A 16751-nucleotide genomic window follows, 5' to 3' on the forward strand; every position below is an offset into this window, starting at 1 on the left:
GGCTGGGTCAAGGCGAAGGACCACTCTGTCCTGGTGAAAATGACAAAGGTCGTCCCTGGAGGACAGGGCGCCCAGCTCAGAGATACACCGGGCGGAAGTGATAGCCACCAGAAAAACTACTTTCAGCGACAAGAATCGCAGGTGCACAGAACAGAGGGGTTCAAACGGAGCTCCCGTCAATGCCCTGAGGACCAGGGGAAGATCCCACGTGGGGAACCTGTGAACGGGGGGAGGCCTGAGATTTGCCGCCCCTTTAAGGAAAAGTTTGATCAGGGGTAACTGGGAAAGGGAAGAAGATCCCGCCCCCCCAAGACCGAAGACAGAGCCGCCACCTGGCAACGCAAGGTGTTCTGCGAAAGCCCGTCCTCAAGACCTTTCTGAAGGAAATCCAAGACGTTGGGAATGGTGGCCCTATCGGGAGGAATGCCTCTGGGAGAGCACCATCGGACGAAAGCCGCCCAGGTGGAGTTATAAATGCGGGTCGTCGAGGGCCGCCGGGCCGCCTCGATGGTGCGAATGACCCCGGAAGACAGATGAGCCCCCCTCAGAAGCCTCCGTTCAAGAGCCACGCGGTCAGCTGGAGCCACTGAGGCTCCGGGTGAATCAGAGCCCCCTGCCGCAAGACCACTTCCCCTTGCGGAATTCTCCATGGAGGAGCCACCGACAGCTGTACCAGGTCCGCGAACCAGGGCCTCCTCGGCCAAAACGGGGCCACCAGAATGACCAAGGCTCCTTCCGCCACCACCTTCCTGACGGTCCCCGGGATGAGTGGAATGGGGGGAAAGGCATAGAGAAGGCCCGGGGGCCACTGGCTCCTGAGGGCATCTGTGCCCTCCACCGAACTGGACTGGAAACGGGTGAAGAACCGCGGAAGCTGGGAATTCTCGGGAGACGCAAACAGGTCCACCTGAGGGGGCCTGAATCGTCGACAGATCTTCCGGAACAGCGATGGGTGGAGTTGCCACTCGCCGTTGTCCAGAGTCGCCCGACTGAGCCAGTCCGCCTGGATGTTGGGAGAGCCCCAAGATGTGCTCCGCCACCAGGGACTGCAGGTGTTTCTCCGCCCAGGACCCCAACCGCAGAGCCTCCAGCCAGAGAGCTCTCGAGTGGGTCCCGCCCTGACGATTGATGTGTGCCTTGGTGGCAACATTGTCTGTCAGGAGGAGAACGTGGCGCCCCTCCACCGAGGAGCGGAAGTGACTCAGGGCCAGCCGCGCAGCCTTCAGCTCCAGCCAATTGATGTTGTGGCGGAGGTCCGTGGCCGTCCATCTGCCCTGCGCCATCCGAGAGCCCACCAGAGCCCCCCACCCGAACAGACTTGCATCCGTGGTGACGGTCACCCTGTTCGGCTCCCAGAAACAACACCCCCGCTGAATGGCCGGGGAAAGCCACCACGCCAGGGAGGCACGGACTCCCACCGGGATGCAGAGAGTCCGAAGAGAATTGCTCAGGCATCCCCTCTGAAAGGGGATGAGTTCCCACTGAAGGGGCCGGAGATGTAGCCTGGCCCACGGAACAATCCCGATGCAAGAGACCATCTTGCCCAACAACTATGACAGAGAGAGGATGGAAGTGGACCGCTTTGCGCAAACGCCTGCCGCCAGACGACGGAGGCTTACCTGCCTCTCCTGAGACAGACGCACCACCCCCAACCTGGAATCTATGACTGTCCCCAGATGCAGGATGCGAGTGGAGGGAGTAAGATGGCTCTTGTCGAAGTTCACCGAGAACCCCAGGGCCTGAAGGCTCCGAATGGTAAGCCGAAGATCTGAGACAGCCTGAGGCAGGGATCCCGCCTGAACTAAGACATCATCTAAATAACATTGGAGCTAGAGGAAGATGCCGGGCTAAACCCCCTAAGGGAAGACCTGCCGGACATAGGCCCAAGGGGAGATCTGGATCTGTCTCTGGGCGCAGGCCTGGAGGACTGGGCCTGTCTCTCTGCCCTGGCAAAAGTCTTCTCCAGTGCCCTATGACGCCTGGCTTCCTCCCTAGTAGAGGATCGAGAAGGGCGCCTAGTGGGTAGGGATCCCTGGGGGAGAGCCCCCCCGTCTGATCCAAGGCCTCCTCACTCCCAGTGGGGCCTGCCACCTGGCCCTGGGGCATCTCTGCTCCCTCGTCCATTCCCCACTCACGTGTCCGACGAAGGGAGCAGGAACCAGGCCTCTAAAGTCCCACCGGAAACCAGGGCCTGAAAGCCTGTGGGGAATCTGGGTTGAAGGCCTCGTGCTAGGCCTGCACTGACCGCGTTTTAAATCGAAAGGCCTCTCGCACGTGGCAGCCCCCAAAATGGCCACCGGAACTCCGTGCGTGGGAGAAACACCGCTCCCAAAAGTTCAGATGCCCAGCTGTGCTCATGGAGCCGGCGCCGCATAATTTCGAAGCGGGGAGAGCCACACGGCACCTACACACGCTCTCCTCACCCCCGCTCTTCCCCACAGCAGTTTAGAGAGAGCTCGTGGCTTGGCAGCTGCTCTGGAACGATCAGCTGTGAAGCGGGCGAGCCGTGCGCTCCACGAGGTTCCGGAGACGTTCCTGACGCTGCTGCTTTAAACGAGGCTGCTTCTAAGCAGCCGATAAGGAGCTGGCACCCCGGGGATCGGGCTGAAGCTCCTGGCCTGCGGGGGAGAGAGAACTGCCCCACAGGGCCCTCCTCCAGCCGCCCGAGGCAGAAATCTGTCCCTTGGGGCCGCAGCAGAACAATTTAGGATTTGTAAAGGAATTTAAAGTGCCCAATGAGCCAAATAGAAACCAGATTGAATAAAAACTCACCCAAAAAACAAAACAGAATCCTACCAAACTACTCTACAGAACTTAGACCAGACTGAGAGAGAATCTGGGCTAACAGTGGATAGGCACCAGTTTTTATAGATTTCCTCTCAGTCTTGGACCAATCAGGCTGTGATAAAACCACATGTGACCATTCCCTCCTCCCACTCTGGAAAATGAAAAACAAATTGCAAAACCAAAAACCTCAAAGAGTGAATGGGTCAAAAGGAAAAGGATAAAAAAAAGTTGTAGTTGGATGGATTGGCTGCGATTCTCAGAAAGAGAAGTTTAAAAAACCAAAAACCAAAGTGTCAACTCGCAAAGCATTCCTGACCTGCTCTCAAGTTGCCATAGGCAGGGGGATAAGGAACCGAGCCTCACAGCTTTGAGGGAATTGCATTTCAGTCAAAACAAAAGCACATTCCACCCATCTCTATGTCAAGGCCATCTCCACGGAGTCCCACAGTGGCCGGAGGGAGGGACTTGTACAACCTGTGAAGTTGCTTCATTGGGGAATGTGACTGACGACACACCTTGGGGGGAGGGGGAACAGGGCCAGAGCCGAGGAGTGAATTGGCTTCACTTGGAACGTGCCGACATAAAGCTCCTAATAACTGGATTTCTTTTGAAGTTTGGCTCGAGGCTCATGATTTAAGTAGGGCTCTGGTCGGAACCCTGACACAAAGTATAGAGAGATATGTGGAGTTTGTGAAGATTAAATTACAAATAAGCCTTGATCTAGGGCCGTAACAGAGCCCAAAATTTCTGTTGCTGAGACAATTGAGTTTTGCCCCATTTATGACCTATCTTGCCACAACTGTTAAGTGAATCCCTGCAATTGTTAAGTTAGTTAACATGGTTGTAAGGTGAATCAGGCTTCCTCATTGATTTTGCTTCTCAGAAGGTTGCACAAAGCAATCACATGATTCCAGGAAGCTGCAACTGTCATAAATACATGCCAGTTGCCAAGCATCCGAACTATGATCATGCAGCAAATGCAGATGCTGCAACAGTCATGTGAAAAATAAGTCTCTTTTTTCAGTGCCGTTGTGACTTCAAAAAATTGTAAGTCGAAGACTACTTGTAAATGGAGAGAGAAGTACTGAACGGTATTGGAATAAAGTTGTTTTAGCTAAATTTCATTTTATTTATCTTACTCCTTTGAGTTTTTGGGCTGTTTCATTTTCTGAATTCTGCATAACTCTAATAATCTTAGAAGGGAACATCCTGATGGATATATATGTAAAAACTCTGGAATAATTTGTTGCAAATCGCATTTAAATGACTAAATGATTGAGTACTGATTTTTTTTCCCAAGCTGTCATTATGTAGAACCACAGATTCATTTCATTTGCTATCAGTATTGCATTTTATACAACTGAACAGTGAATTTCATTACATCTAAATTTGTGGTTATATTCATTTCTGAAATACAGTGTTAAAAGCACAAATATTGCAATTATGAGGGCTGAAATGGAAATTATTGATTAAAATGTACCCGTACAAAATAAAATATTGTAAAGATCAATCCAATTTTTAATACACACTTATTAAGAGGAAGGGTTTTACAAAAGAAAAAAATAAAAAATTGAATAATTTTTAATGTCAAGATGCAAACATTAAAAATTGTGTCTCTAAATTTTACTCAGCCGCTTGTGACATTGCCAAATAAACAGTTCTTATGGATAAATAATTGTAATAAATAAGATTTAGACAACTTGCACTAAAGGGAAAGGGATAAGTAAAGTACTACTGTATATGATTATCAAGTGATAGAATAACAGAGTAACAAAATTGGTAGGGACCTTGGAGGTCTTCTAGTCCAACCCCATGCTCAAGAGGAAGCACTATATACCATTTCAAATAAATGGTACAAAAGTAATAATTGCAATATAGTTTCTTTTCCTACTTTATCTTACAATTTCCACTGAATTTTCTTACATCTGAATACACGTGATTGTAAACCCAGTGCATTTTTATTTTGCTTTTTCTGTAAATGAATTATCTTAAATCTTATTGACCAACATTAAGGTCTCTCCAGTTCCTCCCCAATTAATAATTCCTCTAACAACTATTCAAATTTCTTGTCAAATATAAAGCACTTTTTTCTAATTATTGATTCCCTAACTAAAATTAATTGTGCATATGTCTCTGTGAACCCAAGATGCCAATGCACTAAATCATACAAGTACGGCTGAGGAAGATTGACATTGCTTATTGAAGAGTTATGTGGGACAAAGCATGTTATTTTAATTTTGCTTTCTAACTCTTAAGTTTTGCCTCTCCTCACCCTGCAACCTTATTTCTAAGAAAGGGGTTTTTCTCTTACCCTTAACTTGCAGGAATCACTGTTTCTGATTCATTCTGATTCACTCCCTTATTATTAAAGTCCAGCTTATCCTTCCCTTTTTATGACGTGTTCTGTTTGTTATTTCATCATTTGTACTCTGATCTTCCTCCCCCAACTTTTTATTGCCTTGGTTTTTTTCTAGCTTGCTTAATTTTTTGCATGTGCCTATCAAGATACACCAGACTGGGAAAACAATGCCATGTAAGCCAGTACTACTTTTAGTACTGTAATTTTGCAGGTCTCACTGCCTCATTCTTTTCATTTTCATGTTAGTTAGGGAAGCCTTGTTCAGATGTTTTACTTTATTTATTAAACTTCATGCAGGTAGTCCTCGACAAGTTAGTTGTTAAATGGGCTTTGCTCCATTTTTCGACCTTTCTTGCTTAGCTATTAAATGAAACATTGCAGCTATTAAGGGGATCACATGACCTGAGTCACTGCAACGGTTAAAAATACATGCCAGTTGCCAAGTGCCCAAATTTTGATCATGTGACCATGGGGATGGCTGCAATAGACATTATTGTGAAAATAGCCATAAGTCCCTTTATTCAGTGATGTTATTTCAAACAGTGATTAAATGAAAAGCTGTGAGATGGGAACCACATGCAATTCCATCCGTTTTGCCTAGAAATGACTCAAGGGGTCTCATACAAGCAACAATGTGAAACTTTAAAACATTTAATTAATCAATAAAGTGATTTAAAAATTAACAAAGATGAGGAAAGGAGCAAGATGCACACAGGGAGGAGGTAGTTTCAGTGGTCTCCAAACTTGGCAGCTTTAAGACTTGTGGACTACAACTCCCAGAATTCCTCAGCCAGCTAGCCCCTTGGGACTCCAGGCAAGTTGGCAGAGCCACATCTTCAGGTCCTTTCAGAGAAGGCCAAGAGGGAGGAATGGGTCTCACATGGAGGAGGGTTGGTTGGCTTGTCTTAGCCTGAAAAAAACCCTCTCAAGGCCTGTCCTTCTCTCTCTACATTTCCAAAGGTTCAGGAATCTAGAATATTTGTTGGTTATCTTCTATTTACAAAGTACCAGAGAACTCTATCTTTAATATAGCAATTGCTTTTTCTCTCACTTTTGGGGTTGGAGAGGAGAAGCTAACGTTTTCACCCACTTACTGACCCCATTCAACTGTATCTTCCCTAGGCACTGTTTTTTAATGTCATACTATTTTTTTCGTCTTCTGCTTTCCATATCCCACACTTTTACAGCATTATCCATTTCTAACACAACAGATGCAGTCCAAATTAAACAAGCCAAGAAACAAAATATTTCATGTATTCTATAAGTATGTGTGGGAGAGAAGGGAAGGGTGTTTAGGTTTGAGTGTTTCTAAGATGCCTTTAAGGGCAAAAATCCCCTCAAAGGATCAGTCATTCTATATAGAAATGCTGTTTTAGAAATAGGAAATAATTAAGTGGGAATGATATGGACATTTGTCATATGGTTAATAAATGGTGACCTACATCACATTTGAAAATGGCCCTATATATTTTTAAAAAGACTTGATGGGTTCTACAATAAATATCCAGAGCCCAGACAGGTGAGAACTGCATATTCATGAAAGCCATTGTCTAAAGACACACAGGTGTGCTTTCTAATATTTAAAAAACGAGGAACGGTGTTTCTCATGCGTAGGTGCTCAGAAGTAAGATGCTAATCTGGAGAGGAGTAACATTTCCCAGCTATACATTTAAATAACCTTTTTTGACAGGATGAAGTGCCTGGCAGAAAGAAAGTGTTTGAGTCTCTGCCAAGGTCATGGATATAAGGAACCCAAGTGACTCAGCGCAAGAGCAAGAGCAAGCAGGCAGGCAGGCAGGCAGAAAAGGGGGGAATGGTAGAATGCACTTGTAAAATAATATAAAAAGAGTCGGAACAGGGTGGCCGGGTGTCTCAGATGTGTAGGACATGCTACTGAAGAGGACCTCACCTGGCTAACTTTGAGAGAGATGGTGGTTTAAAGATTGGATGGATTGATGGGAAGAGAGAAATGGAATGGAACAGAATGGAGTAGGACCTATCAAGATTCTAGCCCTAGGACAAGGAAGAAAATTCTAGAGCATTTGTGAAAATGTGGAAGGATCGGGATCAGGATAGGATAGAATAAAATAGAATTATTTATTGGCCAAGTGTGATTGGACACACAAGGAATTTGTCTTTGGTGCATATGCTCTCAGTGTCCATAAAAAGACAAATACATTTGTCAAGAATCATAAGATACAACACATGATAGGATAGGATAGGATAGAATAGGATAGAATAGGATAGAATAGGATAGAATAGGATTCAATTCTTTATTGGCCAAGTGTGATTGGATATACAAGAAATATGTCTTTGGTGCATAAGCTCTCAGTGTACATAAACGATATGTGGTAAATCAGGATCACAGTAATCATAAATAATTAAATACACTAAATCATGAATCATAAGATACAACAGTAATAGTCATAGGATACTAAATAAGCAATCAACATAAATCATATTAGGAAATTAAATAAAATATAAATCATAAACATACAAGCAACAAAATTATAATTATATGTAGAAAAAGAAATAGGTAATAGGAAGGATGAGAAGAATAGTAATACAATATTAGCAAATAGTTTGATAATGTTGTGGAAATTAGTTGTGTAGCAGAGTGATGGTATGGGGGAAAAACTGTCCTTCTGTCTAGTTGTTCTGGTGTGCAATACCCTATAATGTCCGTTTTGAGGGTAGAAGTTGAAACAATCTATGAGCTATAGCCCATCTATGGACCAACACAGATGGGCTATGTTGGATAAGAAGATTCAGATACTGGACAGTAGAATTTAAAAGCATGTGTTATTAGATCCTACTATTTTATTAAAATTAATTAACAGTGTGCAGAATAAAATCCCACATTTGTTTAAGTACTGGCAAAGTTAGCTAATCCGCAAACAGTCAGTTATGCAAGTAAATAATTTTTGCAATATGCTGCCTGCATCTGGAATAACAGGCTGTGGGGCACTGGATTGAAAAACAGATATGTTACTGAGAATAATTGTTGCTTCTTAACTGACCTATTATTAAAATATGGAATTAAAAGTGGCATAATCTACACATAACTATCCCATTTCAATTTGTTCAATAATCTAAATTATATTCCTCTCTAGACAAACAATTGGAGAAATACAATGGCAGAGGGTAGCAGATTTACAGATTTCTAATATGTAGTAAATCAATATATTAAGTTGCAATTTAGGTTTGCAATTAATATTCACTGAGGATAAGTGATTGGCTTTATCCAACTGGTATCAATGTGAGGGCTGTTTTCTTTATTTTTATTTACAAGATTATTACGCAGCACATTTCTACACAGAAATATTTAAACAAATAAAAATAAGTGAAACCTCACTGTGCTCTGACAAAGGACAGAATTACCTTTAGCTATTCTACTTTGGAAGTGGTGCTTTCCTTCTCCCAATATAAAATTTTCCAAGCTGGTAACTTAAAAGAATACCTTGGGGACAGTGAAGCCAGAAATAACCATCTGCAATATATCCAATCATTGGAGACCAAATGCCCATGACACTTTCTCAGTTAATTAATTAATTAGTTTGCCACCCACCTCACCATGATTTTGATTTTGGCTTCGACTATGATAAGAGATCAGACCTTTGGATCAAACCTTCTTAAATCTGGAATATGAATTCCTAAGAGAACAATAAATTTATTACCCAAAAATCCTTCTATAGGTAATCCTTGATTTATGACCACAATTGCATCCAAACTTTCTGTTGATAAGTGGGACATTTGACCTTTTTATGACCATTTTATGAACTTCCTTGCCACAGTTGTTAAGTGAATCACTGCAGTTTTTAAAGTAGTAGCATGGTTCTTAAGTGACTTTGGCTTCCTCACTGACTTTCTATGTCAGAAAATTTCAAAAGGGGGTCACATGACCCATGGCCACTGCAACCCTCATCAATACAGGCCAGTTGCCAAGCTTCTGAATTTTGATCACGTGATCAAGGGGATGCTGCAATGGTAATGCTAAGCGTGAAAATGGCCATAAAGTCACTTTTTTCAGTGCTGTTGTAACTGAGCAATCATTAAACAAGCAGTTGTAAGTCAAGGACTATCTGTATTTACAACAGATGTTGTACAACAGCTTGAATGCTGGGGGGGATCTACACTAGTTATCTCGACCCATTCCAGTCCGGCTTCAGGCCTGGTTACAGCACAGAAACCATTTTGGTCGCATTGACCGATGACCTCTGGAGAGCCAGGGATGGCGGCCACGCCTCCATCCTGGTTCTCCTTGACGGCTCAGCGGCTTTCGATACCATCGACCATGGTATCTTTCTGCGACGACTGCGGGAGGTGGGGGTGGGAGGCACTGTTTTGCAGTGGTTCTCCTCTTACCTCTCGGACAGGTCGCAGTCGGTGTTAGTTGGAGGGCAGAGATCGACCCCTAGGCCCCTAACATATGGGGTGCCGCAGGGTTCGGTCTTATTCCCCCTACTATTCAACATCTACATGAAACCGCTGGGTGAGATCATTCGGCGGCACGGGATAAGATACCATCAATATGCGGACGATACCCAGTTGTATTTGTCCGCCCCGTGCCAACTCAATGAAGCGGTGGATGTGATGAACCGGGGCCTTGAAGCTGTTAGGGACTGGATGAGGGCTAACAAGCTTGTGCTCAACCCGGATAAGACTGAGTGGCTGTTGTGTTTCCCTCCCAATAATTTGGCAAGTGTTCCATCTCTCAGGCTGGGGGGTCAAACACTACACCCCTCAGACAGGGTTCGCAACTTGGGAGTCCTCCTGGACCCACAGCTGACCTTTGACCACCATTTGTCAGCTGTGACCAGGGGGGCATTTGCCCAGGTTCCCCTGGTGCGCAAGTTGCGACCCTACCTGAACCGGGAAGCCCTCACAACAGTCACTCGTGCCCTTGTGACCTCTAGGCTGGAGTACTGCAACGTGCTCTACATGGGGCTGCCCTTGAAGAGCATCCAGCGACTTCAGCTAGTCCAGAATGCGGCCGTGCAAGCGATTGTGGGTGCACCTCGGTTCACCCACATAACACCTATCCTCCGCGAGCTGCGCTGGCTACCTATTGATCTCCGGGTGCGCTTCAAGGTGCTACTTGCCACCCATAAAGCCCTTCATGGTAGTGGATCTGGATACTTGAGAGACCGCCTCCTGCCAATTACCTCCTCGCGACCAATTAGATCACACAGATTAGGCCTCCTCCGAATCCCATCTGCCAGTCAGTGTCGACTGGCAACTACGTGGAGGAGAGCCTTCTCGGTAGTAGCTCTGACCCTTTGGAACGATCTCCCCGTGGAGATTCGTACCCTCACCACCCTCCAGACCTTCCGCACAGCCCTTAAAATCTGGCTATCCCGTCAGGCCTGGGGCTAAAGATTTAACCCACCCCCACCCGAATGGTATGAATGTTGTGTTCTTTTTAATTATGTATTGTTCTTATGTGTCATTGTTTGTATCCCCTTCCCATGAGTTGTAAGCCGCCCTGAGTCCCCCCAGGGAAAAGGGCGGCCTATAAATAAACTTTCAAATTCAAATTCAAATTAGGAAAACGGCATAGGTGACATACATGCACACATATGTGATGTTGGTGATAGGAGAGAGAAACAGCTTTTTGCTTGAATTTGGAGATGAAACTAGCTTCAGGAAAGTAAGATCCAGAGGCACAGAAATCTGGTTCAGTTTTCTTTACTTTGCATTTCAAATCAGGCCCTTCAATCACTCTGGCAGACTTTGCGGCTGTGAGTTGTTTGATGTAGGCTTATTGACCTTTCAATTTTCCTGAAAAATCAACAATCTTATCATGTAAAAAGCATGCACAAATTAAGGATAAATAATAAAAATTAAAGCTTGAATCTCTGTCCCCATCACATAGTCAGGAATGCAATTGGTGTTTGGTTTTCCTGCCAAGAGGTGACACTAGGTAGGATGGGAAAGAATAGCAGGGATTCCACCAATTTTTGTTACAAAACTAGGATTAAAAAAATGTGTGTGGGGGGGGGGGAGCAAAACTGCCTGGTCTAAGGCATGGCGAAGGGAACTTTGGGACACAATTTGTGTCAATATACCGTGTTTCCCCCAAAATATGACCTATCCCGAAACTAACGCCTTGCCACATTTTTCATGTGGGCAAAAATATAAGCCCATCCCCGAAAATAAACCCCCTGGATAACCCTCCACCCTCCAGCCAGGCAGAGCATCGCTGACCGACCTAGCGGTATCCTGAAGACGCCAAGCAGTGGGAGCCAGAGGGAAAGGTGCTCACATTGCTTACCTCCTTCAGGATACCGCTAGGTTGGGGAGTGGTATTCTCCCTGGCTGGAGCAGGGAGTTGCCAGGCAGCTGCTCCCTTGTGAGCGGACTCCTGAAGAGTAGGGCACAGCCTCAGGGGCAAAGGAGCCACACTCAAAAGCAGCTGCCCGGCAAATCCCCTCTCCAGCTGGGCAGAGCACCATTCACTGACCTAGGGGGTATCACTAAGGCGCCAATCCACATGGCGCTCTGCCCACCCCCAGCTCCTGTGGCTTGGCACATTCAGGATACCCCCTAGGTCAGTGCAGCTCTACCCGGCTGGAAAGGGGTGTTGTTCAAGCGCCTGTTCCGCTCCCAGCAAGCATGCCTCCCAGCCTCATCAAGCCCTTGCACAGCTCTCCCAGGGCACCACCACCAACACCACACTCCGAGCATAACTTCCAAACTCCAAAACTCGGCTGCTGAATCTTCCAGCATTGGCTACTCTAGGAGTGCTCTCTATGGTGGGCTGGCTGCTGGAAGACTCTCTGTCCGGAAGCCGGCCCACCATAGAGAACATTGCTAGAACAGCCGATGCTGGAAGACTTGGGGATTTGCCAGGTGGATGCTGCTTCGCCCCTGAGGCTGTGCCCGGCTCTTCGGGAGTCCGCTCGCAAGAGAGCAGCTGCCCAGCAACCCCAAAACAATAAGCCCTCCCTGATAATAAGCCCAAGGCCATATTTCGTGAGGCAAAAGAAAATAAGACCTTGTCGCATTCTGGGGAAACACGGTACTTTTGTGCCAAATAAAGGCCATTAATCAGGACATGAGGAAGATCCTCATGAGGAAATAAAAATATCCATGAAAATTTAGAGTATGAATAACCACTTCCAGTTTTGTTCACATAATTCTAAATTATAGGAAATGATAGTGTGATAGAAGCTTCATGGTCGAAAAGTGAATAACTGACCTAGAAGCATCCCCAGCCATAAAATTCAACTCAAACAATCCTGTTGATATTAAACAGAATTCTTTCACTTTTTCTGAATTTTGGTAAATGGTATAATCTAAACAAAGATTTCAAAGGGGGAATACCAATCTAACAAAGGTTGTGCAGATGCCAATAGATTGACATATGGATGGATACAGATTGGCAAAGGTTTCTAATTTCCATTTCTGGAAAAAAAAGAGTAACATGACCCTCTCTGCTGACTAGAATCAGAATAAGCAAGCTTTTCAGAAGGCTGCACCTGCTGCTACATCTGGATTTTGGAAGTTGGCCTACTAAATGCATGCACACACCCACAAACAAATCTCTCACACAAGTAGATAACTAATCTCATTTTATACACATAGAGCTAATTCTACCTCCACTCATTCAAGTGCCCATTCATTTTTAAACACCCAGACACACTTCCCTTGGACATATTTAAGAATATCCCTCATTCCCACAAATACACATTCACACTTTCCTACATTAGGTCATTTCACAAACGGAATTATGCAATAAATAATATTGCTCCGTTTTAGTTTTGGTGTATCAATCCAGCCACTGTGCCCCGCCTAATAAATATGACTTAAATGCATGATTGTTCGCCATGTGGAAACTAAGTGGCATTGCATTACATGTAAGGGCCATACGCTATATTTACAAAACATGGAATACTTTAGTATGTAATAGCAACCCAGACACTCGCAAGTAGCACATCTCATACTATTTTGGTATGAAAAGTGGAAGAATAGTGTATGCTATTTTGAGTTTCTGGTCTAAATGATTTTTAAAAAAATACGAATTAGTTTTTGGTACTTACACTTATTTTCACTGCAGTTAGAGGAGTTTGGAATGAAGTCTGGAGGGATTAAGCAAGAGGAAGGAGGCGTTGCATGTAAAACATGTGAACTAAACTCTCAACAACACTCCCCTGCGTCTACACCGCAACTTAGAAGAAGAGGTATCCCTTCTTAGCAAAAGAGGATAGGTTTTTAGGAATAAATAAGGGGGAGCCCAACCTTGAAAAATCAAGCTTGAAAAAAACCTCGTTTTCTCTGGTTCAAAAAAAAATATGCCAGGTTTAAACATGCAATTCAGTGACGTGACAAAAAAAAGTTCTAAAGTCATAAAGTGGGCTGTACCACTTCAAAATAGGAAGAAACTGTAACGTTATTTACTACTTCTTCGCGATATGAAAAAAACCCTCCATTTGGGAAATCAGCACGAACATAAGTAAAGGGCTTGGAATCAAGTTCTTCTATCCCACCTCCCGGATCTGCTGCTTTTCCTACTTGCAAATTTAAAAAAGTTATTTAGAGAAGCAATTGAGAAAGCGGACCCCTTATCTACTTTCTGAAATGGAACAGTCCATTTGGCTTACTGGGGGTGGTTTGCTCTATCACCCAAGCAGGAGCAGAAGTAGAAGTTATAAAGCCTCTGAGCAATGCGCGTCTGAGCTGCAGTTACAGAAGCCAGATTAAACTCCTGAGTTATTAACATTTTGAATTGAAGTTGCGATGGGTTTTGAAAACTGCTCTTTGGTTAGCTTTGATTAGTTGGAAACCAATGGAATATTATGAAAAGAGATCATGGAGAGACTCAAGTCAGTTCCCATTAAAAATCTATGGGCCCAATTTCTGCCTCTGCTTAAAACTGCCTCACAGGGTCATTGTGAACTTAAATTGGAAGTTTAATTTAAGTTCAATTTAATTCAACTTGTGCCCTGAAAGAAAAGATGGGCTGTAGACAACAAACAGATTTCTTGAACTCTTACAACAGGAGCTTTGTAGGTTATAGTAATTGCAGAAACCTCATAAATTGCTTACAGTTTGGTGCCTGGCTAGTTTACATTTGTCTTACAAAGGAGAAGGAAGGACACAATTTTCTATTCAATCCAAAGAACAGCTATCTTGCATGAAACTGAACTGTACATTTTCCTTTTCTTCATTTTGAAACAGTATAGGTAGTCCTCACTTTATGACCACAACTGAGGCAACATTTCTGTTGCGAGGCAAAACCATTGGTTTGCTCTATTTTATGACCTTTCTTGCCACAATTGTTATGTGAATTACTGCAGTTGTTAAATTAATAACACAGTTATTAAAAAAAATAGCTTCCCCGTTGACTTTGCTTGTCAGAAGGTCACAAAAGGTTATCATATGACCCTGGGACATTGCCACTGTCATAAATAGAGGCCAGTTGCCAAGCGGCCGAATTTTGATCATGTGACCATGGGGATGCTGCAACAGTCATAAGTGTTAAAAACTGACATCACATTTTTCAGTCCCATTGTAACTTGGAACGGTCATTAACCAAAGTTTGTAAGTCCAGGACTTCCTGCATTGTTCTTGATAGGCTGTGCAAGCATTTCCCTCACATTTTGCCCACATTCTGAATGCTTACAAGAAGTATTGGACCAGAACATTCAGAATTGGTAGCCCACCTGATCAGTAGATGCCAGAAGTCCAACATACAGGGAAGAAAATCATTTAGACAGAGGCTAGTTGTATTGTAGATCAATTCAGCGGTAGGATTCACTTACCTTCCCTACCAGTTCACAAATGACAGTGCATGCGCCGCATCTGTGAATGCGCACCACTTTCTGCACATGAGTAGGGCTCGCACATTATATCAGGGCGGGTGGCCAGAGCCTCCCACAGCCACCGCTACTAATTCGCCTGAAATGGAGAAAAATGGCTGAATACCGCCTCTGGATCAGCTGATTTGCATTTGTTGTCCTTCATATTTCTGGACACTTGTCTGAAATATCCAGACGGCCAATTCTGAATTTTAAAACACATTTAGCATATTAGAATTCCTGGTTTGTTAATAGTTCCGCCTTTTCTTTATAACTGTGATCTTTTATATAACACGGAAAGCAGTCTCAAAAACATCACAAGTGCATCAATCATTCTGATGCTAAACAATTTTATCAAATATTAGTATTCACATACTATTTTTCCCCCCTCTGGAAAATTTCATGCACACCCACAACAGTGGCACAAATTAAATTGTTGGTAAATGCACATATGTTTTAACTGGTATTCCTAAAGGGGAGTAGAAGAAAGAAACAATGTTAAAATGAAACATATGGGACTAACCTAGATTAACAATTTTCTGCATTTGACTTTATACATACAGCTAACAGTGCTTTGATATCTTCTCTGTTTGAACTATACTTGAATAATCTTTTAAAGGGTCCTTTATCAATATTCCCTGAGGCTGTTGTAGCATATATTTAAGCCAATTGCAATTGTCTCTCTTGCAGAGAGAACAAAACTATTGGTTGCTGGTGAGTAGCTTCAAGAAAGGTTATAGGTCTCCACAGGGAGTGCCTATGATCTTTATAAAGTGTATTTCCCTCCAGCAAGTCTAAATACTCAAGATAATTTTTAAAATGTCACTCAACCTATTACTAAGCATACTCTTACTACTCTCTTCATTTTACATGCATTATGGTACAATCTATTTTTAAGTATATTAAAATCTTCTCTAAATACAAAAAGGTAGCTGTCTGGAACAGAAAGATATGTTATATATAGTCTAGATCAAGGCTGTCAAACTCCCAGCCCATGGACTGGATGCGCTGGCCATGCCTGGCTTAATGAAGGGGGGAAAAGTCCTGATACATCACATGGTGATGCTGTGACCACCTGAGTGTGACACCCTGGTCTAGATTAGTTTTACACAACTATCTATCTGCACCGGACACACATACGCACAGAGACACAAATATATTCCTGTTTATGACCCTGTAATCCCTTACTTCTAACTAGAGTTGGATTGACTGGATAGAGCTGAGCGTTTACTGGATGGATGCCCTTCCTGACACCTACACAAAATTCAGAAAAGATATTTTTTTCTTTGTGCTTTAGGAGAGAAACATCTGCTGCTACTTAAGATAAAACTCTCAATCTGACAGGAGATTAGTGTCTTCAACATTAGGCCCCCATGCAGTGGTGGGTTTCAAAAAATTTTAGAACCTCTTCTGTAGGTGTGGCCTGCTTTGTGGGAGTGGCTTGCCAGCCATGTGACTGGGTGGGAGTGGCTTGTCAGCTATGTGACCGTGAGAGTGGCTTGGCAGTCATGTGACTGGGTGGGCATGGCCAACTTGTAAAATGTGGTGAAACTCACTTAACAAGTTCTTGCTTAGCAACCAAAATGTTGGCTCAGAAACTCCGGCACTTGAAGCACCCAAGTCTTAAAGCTGTCAAGTTACAAGACCCTTGCACCTCTAACCCTTTAGAAAGAAAGAAAAAACAAAGGGTGTTCAAACTTGACAGCTTTAAGACTTGTGGACTTCAACTCCCAGAATTCCTACTCCAGTCATGTTGGCTCAGAAACTCTGGCATTGAAGTGTGCAAGTCTTAAAGCTGTCAAGTT

The 16751-nt window shown here is 43.9% G+C and overlaps 1 protein-coding gene across 4 annotated transcripts in view; it reads right to left on the minus strand.

The window, feature by feature from the left end:
- KYNU (kynureninase) overlaps nucleotides 1-13369 on the minus strand; it is a 146464-nt gene extending 133095 nt beyond the window's left edge. Inside the window, exons 1-2 of one of the 4 annotated variants that reach the window (XM_032211771.1) lie at nucleotides 13189-13369; nucleotides 10716-10927 (exon numbers count right to left, since the gene is read on the minus strand). The gene's annotated coding sequence lies outside the window, so the exon portion shown is untranslated. Of the gene's footprint in view, nucleotides 1-5098; nucleotides 5182-10715; nucleotides 10928-13188 lie in introns of those variants that run through there. The other 3 variants (XM_032211754.1, XM_032211779.1, XM_032211762.1) reach the window with 3 other exon arrangements.
- Between the last annotated feature and the right edge of the window lie 3382 nt (nucleotides 13370-16751).

Source organism: Thamnophis elegans, chromosome 1 (genome assembly GCF_009769535.1).
Source record: "Thamnophis elegans isolate rThaEle1 chromosome 1, rThaEle1.pri, whole genome shotgun sequence".
Taxonomy (NCBI): Eukaryota; Metazoa; Chordata; class Lepidosauria; order Squamata; family Colubridae; genus Thamnophis; species Thamnophis elegans.